Source organism: Balaenoptera borealis (genome assembly GCF_965194805.1).
Source record: "Balaenoptera borealis genome assembly, chromosome: 2".
Classification (NCBI taxonomy): Eukaryota; Metazoa; Chordata; class Mammalia; order Artiodactyla; family Balaenopteridae; genus Balaenoptera; species Balaenoptera borealis.
The window spans coordinates 90767481-90777362 of NC_138867.1; the positions used below are offsets into that span (position 1 = coordinate 90767481).

Consider the following 9882-nt stretch of genomic DNA (forward strand, 5'->3'; position numbering starts at 1 on the left):
TGACCACATCGCCCCGGCCCCAGGCCAGTGCAGCACCACGCTGAGAGGCCTTCCCTGAGCCCACGGGTTCCTCCAGGGGGAAAAGAGAGCTTACGGTGGACATCTAGCACCCCCAGCCTTGTGGGTCACTTCTTGGGAGCCCCATTCCCTCCAGTCTTGTCCCATGGGGATTGCAGGGGGAATCTGCGGGGCTTGACCACCAGGAAACTGATTTTGAAGGAGAAAGGGGGGAGGGACTTGCAACAACTGGCACTCTGACCTTGGCAGACCAAGTAAGTCCCTACCTGCAGTGTCCAAGTAGTAGTCCCAACCAGCTGCTTTGCTTATCTGCAGAGCCAGGACGGTGGCACAGTTTGACCAGAGAACTTGGTGAGGTACACATCTGCCTGATTCAGGTCTTCTTACTGGCCCTGAAGCCTGTTCTTCCCCCACCGAGGCAGGAGGGCTGAGTGATAGCTCCCCACCCCACCCGGCCAGAAAGCCAGGCTAGAACACCTGGAAGCTGCAGAGCCTGGCAACACTCAGGAACAAAATATGGCAGGTAGAGCTGATCTTCTGCAAAGCAAAACCAGTGGCTCTGTTTGGCCAAGAAACTTGGGGAGTGGGTCAGCTTGAGTCAAAACCACAAAAAGCCTTACTGGACTTAGAGAATTCCCTTGCTTCACACAGGCATGTGAGCTAATTCATAGCCTGGCCCACTGTTGAGTGTAGCTTGTGGCCCCTCCTGACCAGAAAGCCTGATTGGGAATACCTGGAAAGCTTCTTGGAGCAGGCCTTCCTCATATTCCCAAACAAGAGACCTGATTCATAGCCTGACCTGCTGCTGAGTGTAGCTCCTTGCTCCTCCCAGCCAGAAAGCCTGATTGGGAATACCTGGAAGGTGCATAGCCCAGCAACACTCAAGCACAGAGTATGGCAGGCAGAGCTGATCATCCACAGAGCAAAACTAGTGGCACTGTTCAGCCAGGGAACTTGGGCATGAGTCAGCTTGAGTCAAGACTACAAACAAAGAGCCTTGCCAGCCCTGGAGCTGGTTCTCCCACTACACCCTGGCAGGAAAACTAATTCACAGTTCTGCCTATTGCTTCAACCCACTCAACCAGGGAACCTAACCACAGCATGCAGGAAGTTGCAAGACCTATCCAACAGCCTGGTTTATAATAGAACTTGAACAAAGAGCATAGCCTGTGACTTTCCACCTCTGCAGAGCAAAACCAGTGGCTCCATCTGGGCAAGGAATTCAGCGCACAGTCTTGACTGATTGGGTCCCCAAGCAATGAGCCATGCAAGCCCTGGGTCATATCCTGCTGTCCTGGAAGGGCAGGGAAGCTTTCATAGCCTCACCTACTGTTCAGTATAGTACCCAGTCCCAGGCATCTGGTAAGCTTGACCAGAGAACTTAGGTACTGTGGAGCTCAACCTACAGCCTTACTTGGGCAGGGAACCAAGCCAGTAGTCCTATCCAACTGATCTCAGCCAGCAGCACCCCATCCCTACTTGACCTCAGAGCTCAGGCAATGGCTTTTCACAAAAACAGACCCTAATAGCAAGCCCCACTGCCCAAGGACATGACTAGCAGACAGGTCCAGAAACCCAGACTGAGATGACAGGTGAAGAACAATTTCTGCCAGCATGAACCTGTAAAGTCTGGAAGAAGAGACTGCTTACTCAAATGTGCAGATGCCAATATAAGGAATAAAGAATCACACACACAAAAGGTATACATGACACCATCAAATGACACTAATAAAGCTCCAATGACTGACCCTAAAGAAATGGAGCTCTCTGAACTGTTAGAAAAAGAATCCAGAATAATCCTCTTAAAGAAGTTTGTTGAACTACAAGAACACACATATAAGCAACTAAACGAAATTGGGAAAACAATAAATTAACAAAACAAGTTCAACAAAAAAAAATAGAAGCCATAAAAAAAAAAAACCCAGATGTCCTAGAACTCAAAAATACAATGACAGAACTAAAAAAACCAAGGAAAAAAGTGAGAGAACCCAAATCAACACATTTTTGATGAAAAAGGAGACATTACAACTAATAACACAGATATATAAAGGATCATAAGATGGTACTATGAACAGCTATATACCAAACAAACTGGACAACCTAGAAGAAATGGAAAAATTCTTAGAAACATACAACCTACCAAGATTGAATTAGGAAGAAAGAGAAAATTTGAACAGGCTAATTACTAGTAAGGAGATTGAATCAATAAGAAAAAAAAATTTCCCAATGGAGAAAAGCCTAGGAACAGAGGGCTTCACTGGTGAATTTTACTAAACATTTAAAGAAGAATTAATGCCAATCCTTCTCAAACTCTTCCAAAAAATCAAAGAGGAGGGAATGCTCCCAAACTTATAAGGTCAGCATTACCCTGATACCAAAGCCAGAAAAGGACACCACCAGAAAAAACTACAGACCAATATTCTTGATCAAAATAGATACAACAATTTTCAATAAAGTACTAGCAAACTGAATTCAGCAGCATATTAAAAGGGGAATTTATCCCTAAGATGCAAGGATGGTTCAATATACACAAATCAATCAATGTGATACATCACATTAATAGAATGAAAGAAAAAATACACAATCATCTCAATAGATGCTGAAAAAGCATTTGACTAAATTCAACATTTAATTATGATAAAGTCTTAAATTAGGCATAGAAGGAACGTACCTCAACATCATAAAGGCCATATATGACAAGCCCACAGCTAACATCATATTTAATGGTGAAAGGCTGAAAGCTTTTACTCTAAGATCAGGAACAAAACAACGGTGCCCACTCTCACCACTCCTATTAAACATAGTACTGGAAGTCCTAGCCAGAACAACCAGACAAGAAAATAAGTAAAATGTATCAGAATTGGAAAGGAAGAAGCAAAATTGTCTCTATTTGCAGATGAAACAATTCTACATATAGAAAACCCCAAAGACTCCACCAAAAGCTGTTAGATCTAATCAACAAGTTCAATAAAGTTGCAGGATACAAAATGAACACACAAAAAAATTAGTAGCATTTCCAGAGATTGGTTCAAGATGACGGAGTAGAAGGACGTGCTCTCACTCCCTCTTGCGAGAACACTGGAATCACAACTAACTGCTGAACAGTCATTGACAGGAAGACTCTGGAACTCACCAAAAAAAAAAATGCCCCACATCCAAAGACAAAGGAGAAGGCACAATGAGATGGTAGGAGGGGCACAATCACAATAAAATCAAATCCCATAACTGCTGGGTGGGTGACTCACAAACTGGAGAACACTTATACCACAGAAGTCCACCCACTGGAGTGAAGGTTCTGAGCTCCACGTCAGGCTTCCCAACCGGGGGTCTGGCAATGGTAGGAGGAATTCCTAGAGAATCACACTTTGAAGGCTAGTGGGATTTGATTGCAGGACTTCGACAGGACTGGGAGAAACAGAGACTCCACTCTTGGAGGGCACACACAAAGTAGTGTGCGTGTCAGGACCCAGGGAAAGGAGCAGTGACCCCATAAGAGACTGAACCAGACCTACCTGCTAGTGTTGGAGGGTCTCCTGCAGAGGCGGGGGGTGGCTGTGTCTCACCGTGAGGACAAGGACACTGGCAGCATAAGTTCTGGGAAGTACTTCTTGGCATGAGCCCTACCAGAGTCCGCCATTAGCCCCACCAAAGAGCCTGGGTAGGCTCCAGTGTTGGATTGCCTCAGACCAAACAACCAACAGGGAGGGAACCCAGCCCCACCCATCAGCAGACAAGTGGATTAAAGTTTTACTGAGCTCTGCCCACCAGAGCAACAGCCAGCTCTACCCACCAACAGTCCCTCCCATCAGGAAATTTGCACAAGCCTCTTAGATAGCCTCATCCACCAGAGGGCAGACACCAAAAGCAAGAAGAACTACAATCCTGCAGCCTGTGGAACAAAAGCTACATTAACAGAAAAATAGACAAGATGAAGAGGCAGAGAGCTATGTACCAGATGAAGGAACAACATAAAACCCCAGAAAAACAACTAAATGAAGTGGAGATAGGCAACCTTCCAGAAAAAGAATTCAGAATAATGAGAGTGAAGATGATCCAGGACCTCGGAAAAAGAATGGAGGCAAAGATTGAGAAGATGCAAAAAATGTTTAAAAAAGACCTAGAAGAATTAAAGAACAAACAAACAGAGATGAACAATACAATAACTGAAATGAAAACTACACTAGAAGGAATCAATAGCAGAATAACTGAGGCAGAAGAACGGATAAATGACCTGGAAGACAGAATGGGGGAATTCACTGCTGCAGAACAGAATAAAGAAAAAAGAATGTAAAGAAATGAAGACAGCCTAAGAAACTTCTGGGACAACATTAAACTCAACAACATTCGCATTATAGGGGTCCCAGAAGGAGAAGAGAGAGAGAAGGGACCAGAGAAAATATTTGAAGAGATTATAGTGGAAAATTCCCTAACATGGGAAAGGAAATAGCCACCCAAGTCCAGGAAGCGCAGAGAGTCCCATACAGGATAAACCCAAGGAGAAACACGCCACGTAGTAATCAAATTGGCAAAAATGAAAGACAAAGAAAAATTATTGAAAGCAGCAGGGGAAAAATGACAAATAACATACAAGGGAACTCCCATAAGGTTAACAGCTGATTTCTCAGCAGAAACTCTACAAGCCAGAAGGGAGTGGCATGATATACTTAAAGTGATGAAAGGGAAGAAGCTACAACCAAGATTACTCTACCCAGCAAGGATCTCATTCAGATTCGATGGAGAAATCAAAAGCTTTACAGACAAGCAAAACCTAAGAGAATTCAGCACCACCAAACCAGCTCTACAACAAATGCTAAAGGAACTTCTCTAAGTGGGAAACACAAGAGAAGAAAAGGACCTACAAAAACAAACCCAAAACAATTTAGAAAATGGTCATAGGAACATACATATCAATAATTACCTTAATCATGAATGGATTAAATGCTCCAACCAAAAGACACAGGCCTGCTGAATGGATACAAAAACAAGACCCATATATATATATGCTGTCTACAAGAGACCCACTTCAGTCCTAGGGACACACAGAGACTGAAAGTGAGGGGATGGAAAAAGATATTCCATGCAAATGGAAATCAAAAGAAAGCTGGAGTAGCAATATTCATATCAGATAAAATAGACTTTAAAATAAAGAATGTTACAAGAGACAAGGAAGGACACTACATAATGATCAAGCGATCAATCCAAGAAGAAGATATAACAATTGTAAATATTTATGCACCCAACATAGGAGCACCTCAACACACAAGGCAAATGCTAACAGCTATAAAAGAGGAAATCAACAGCAGCACAATAATAGTGGGGGACTTCAACACCTCACTTACACCAATGGACAGATCATCCAGACAGAATATTAATAAGGAAACACAAGCTTTAAATGACACAATAGACCAGATAGATTTAACTGATATTTATAGGGCATTCCATCCAAAAACATCATTTTCCACTTTCTTCTCAAGTGCACATGGAACATTCTCCAGGACTGATCACATCTTGGTTCACAAATCAAGCCTCAGTAAATTTAAGAAAATTGAAATCATATCCAGTATCTTTTCCGACCAGAACGCTAGGAGATTAGATATCAATTACAGGGAAAAAAACTTAAAAAAAACAAACACATGGAGGGTAACCAATACGTTACTAAATAAACAAGAGATAACTGAAGAAGTCAAAGAGGAAATAAAAAGATACCTATAGACAAATGACAATGAAAACACGACAATCCAAAACCTATGTGATGCAGCAAAAGCAGTTCTAAGAGGGAAGTTTATAGCTATACAAGGCTACCTCAAGAAACAAGAAAAATTCCAAATAAACAATCTAGGCTTACACCTAAAGGAACTAGAGAAAGAAGAACAAACAAAACCCAAAGTTTGCAGAAGGAAAGAAATCATAAAGATCAGAGCAGAAATAAATGAAATAGAAACAAAGAAAACAATAGCAAAGATCAATAAAACTAAAAGCTGGTTCTTTGAGAAGATAAACAAAATTGATAAACCATTAGCCAGACTCATCAAGAGGGAGAGGACTCAAATCAATAAAATTAGAAATGAAAAAGAAGTTACAACAGACACAGCAGAAATACAAAGCATCCTAAGAGACTACTACAAGCAACTCTATGCCAATAAAATGGATAACCTGGAAGAAATGGACAAATTCTTAGCAAGGTATAACCTTCCAAGACTGAACCAGGAAGAAATGGAAAATATGAACAGACCAACCACAAGTAATGAAATTGAAACTGTGATTAAAAATCTTCCAACAAATAAAAGACCAGTACCAGATGGCTTCACAAGTGAATTCTATGAAACACTTAAAGAAGAGCTAACACCCATCCTTCTCAAACTGTTCCAAAAAACTGTAGAGGAAGGCACACTCCCCAACTCATTCTATGAGGCCACCATCACCCTGATACCAAAACCAGACAAAGATACTACAAAAAAAAAAAAAAAATTACAGACCAATATCACTGATGAATATAGATGCAAAAATCCTCAACAAAATACTAGCAAACAGAATCCAACAACACATTAAAAGGATCATACACCATGATTCAGTGGGATTTATCCCAGGGATGCAAGGATTCTTCGATATAAGCAAATCAATCAGTGGGATACTCCATATTAACAAACTGAAGAATAAAAACCATATGATCATCTCAATAGATGTGGACAAAACTTTTGACAAAATTCAACACCCATTTATGATAAAAACTCTCCACAAGGTGGGCATAGAGGGAACCTACCTCAACATAATAAAGGCCATATATGACAAACACACAGCAAACATCATTCTCAATGGTGAAAACCTGAAAGCATTTCCTCTAAGATCAGGAATGAGACAAGGATGTCCACTCTCACCTCTATTATTCAACATAGTTGTTGAAGTCCTAGCCACAGCAATCAGAGAAGAGAAAGAAATAAAAGGAATTCAAATTGGAAAACAAGAAGTAAAACTGTCACTGTTTGCAGATGACATGAGACTATACATAGAAAATCCTAAAGATGCCACCAGAAAACTACTAGAGCCAATCAGTGAATTTGGTAAAGTTGCAGGATACAAAATTAATGCACAGAAATCTCTTGCATTCCTATATACTAACAACGAAAGAACAGAAAGGGAAATTAAAGAAACAATCCCATTCACCATTGCAACAAAAAGAATAAGATACTTAGGAATAAACCTACCTAAGGAGGTAAAAGACCTGTACTCAGAAAACTATAAGACAGTGATGAAAGAAATCAGAGATGACACAAACAGATGGAGAGATATACCATGTTCTTGGATTGGAAGATTTAATAATGTGAAAATGAGTATACTACCCAAAGCAATCTACAGATTCAGTGCAATCCCCATCAAATTACCAATGGCATTTTTTACAGAACTAGAGCAAAAAAATCTTAAAATTTGTATGGAAACACAAAAGACTCCGAATAGCCAAAGCAGTCTTGAGGGGAAAAAACGGAGCTGGAGGAATCAGACTCCCTGACTTCAAACTATACTACAAAGCTACAGTCATCAAGACAACATGGTACTGGCACAAAAACAGAAATATAGATCAATGGAACAGGATAGAAAGCCCAGAGGTAAACCCACGCACCTATGGTCAACTAATCTATGACAAAGGAGATAAGGATATACAATGGAGAAAAGACAGCCTCTTCAATAAGGGGTGCTGGGAAAACTGGACAGCTACATGTAAAAGAATGAAATTAGCACACTCCCTAACACCATACACAAAAATAAACTCAAAGTGGATTAGAGACCTAAATGTAAGACTGGACATTATAAAACTCTTAGAGGAAAACATAGGAAGAACACTCTTTGACATAAATCACAGCAAGATCTTTTTTGATCTACCTCCGAGAGTAATGGAAATAAAAACAAAAATAAACAAATGGGACCTAATGAAACGTAAAAGCTTTTGCAAAGCAAAGGAAACTACAAACAAGACAAAAAGACAACCCTCAGAATGGGAGAAAATATTTGCAAACGAATCAATGGACAAAGGATTAATCTCCAAAATATATAAACAGCTCATGCAGCTCAATATTAAAAAATCAAACAACCCAACCCAAAAATGGGCAGAAGACCTAAATAGCCATTTCCCCCAAGAGGACATACAGATGGCCAATAAGCACATGAAAAGCTGCTCAACATCATTAATCATTAGAGAAATGCAAATCAAAACTACAATGAGGTATCACCTCACACCAGTTAGAATAGGCATCATCAGAAAATCTACAAACAATAAATGCTGGAGAGGGTGTGGAGAGAAGGGAACCCTCTTGCACTGTCGGTGGGAATGTAAATTGATGCAGCCACTATGGAGAACAGTATGGAGGTTCCTTAAAAAACTAAAAATAGAACTACCATATGACCCAGCAATCCCACTACTGGGCATATACCCTGAGAAAACCATAATTCAAAAAGACACATGCACCCCAATGTTCCCTGCAGCACTATTTACAATAGCCAGGTCATGGAAGCAACCTAAATGCCCATCAACAGACGAATGGATAAAGAAGTTGTGGTACATATATACAATGGAATATTACTCAGCCATAAAAAGGAACGAAATTGGGTCATTTGTAGAGACGTGGATGAATCTAGAGACTGTCATACAGAGTGAAGTAAGTCAGAAAGAGAAAAACAAATATCATATATTAGCACATATATGTGGAACCTAGCAAAATGGTACAGATGAACTGGTTTGCAGGGCAGAACTTGAGACACAGATGTAGAGAACATATGTATGGACACCAAGGGGGGAAAGTGGTGGGGGGGTGAGGGTGGTGGTGGGATGAATTGGGCAACTGGGATTGACATGTATACACTGACGTGCATAAAATGGATGACTAATAAGAACCTGCTGTATAAAAAAATGAATAAAATTCAAAGAAAAATTAGTAGCATTTCTATACACCAACAATAAATTATCTGAAAAAGAAAATGATCACTTTTACAATTGCATCAAAAACAATAAACTACTTAGGAATCAATTTAGCCAAGGAGGTTAAAGATCTCTGCACTGAAAACTACAAGATATTGATGCAAGAAATTGAAGAAGACACAAATAAATGGAAAGTTATCCTACATTCACGTTTCGGAAGAATATTGTTAAAATGTCCATACTACCCAATGCCATTTACAGATTCAATGCGATCCCTATCAAAATTCCAATGGCATTTTTTACAGAAGTAGAAAAATCAATCCTAAAATGTATATGGAAACACAAAAGACCCTGAACAGCCAAAGCAAAACTGAAAAAGAACAACAAATCAGGAGGCATCATGCTTCCTGATTTCAAGCTATATTATAAAGCTACTGGCATAAAAACGAACACACAGACCAATAGAACAGAATTGAGGGCCCAGAAATAAACCAATGCATATATGGTCAACTAATATTTGACAGTGGTGCAAGAATACTCAAATAGAGAAAAGAAAGTCTCTTCAATAAATGGTGCTGGGAAATTGAACATTCACATGTAAAAGAATGAAACTAGACCCCTATCTTACACCTCACAAAAATTAACTTGAAATGGATTAAAGAGTTAAATGTAAGATTGGAAACCATAAAACTCCTAGAAGAAAACATGGGAAAAAGCTTCTTGACATAGGTCTTGGGAATGATTTTTGGGACATGAGATATGACTCCTAAATCACAAGCAACAAAATAAAAAATGAACAAGTTGACTATGTCAAAGTATTCTAAAATCTTCTGTACAGCAAAAGAAATGATCAACACAATTAAAAGACAACCTACAGAATGCCAAAAAATAGTTGTAAACCATATATCTGATAAGGAGTTAATACCTAAAATATACAAAGAACTCATACAACTCAA

The 9882-nt window shown here is 39.8% G+C and overlaps 1 long non-coding RNA gene across 1 annotated transcript in view; it reads left to right on the forward strand.

Moving 5' to 3' along the window:
* Positions 1-9077, forward strand: part of LOC309622615 — a 463955-nt gene extending 454878 nt beyond the window's left edge. Inside the window, exon 2 of the long non-coding RNA XR_014241031.1 lies at positions 7836-9077. This is a non-coding gene — a long non-coding RNA (uncharacterized lncRNA). The remainder of the gene's footprint in view (positions 1-7835) is intronic.
* The last annotated feature ends 805 nt before the right edge of the window (positions 9078-9882 follow it).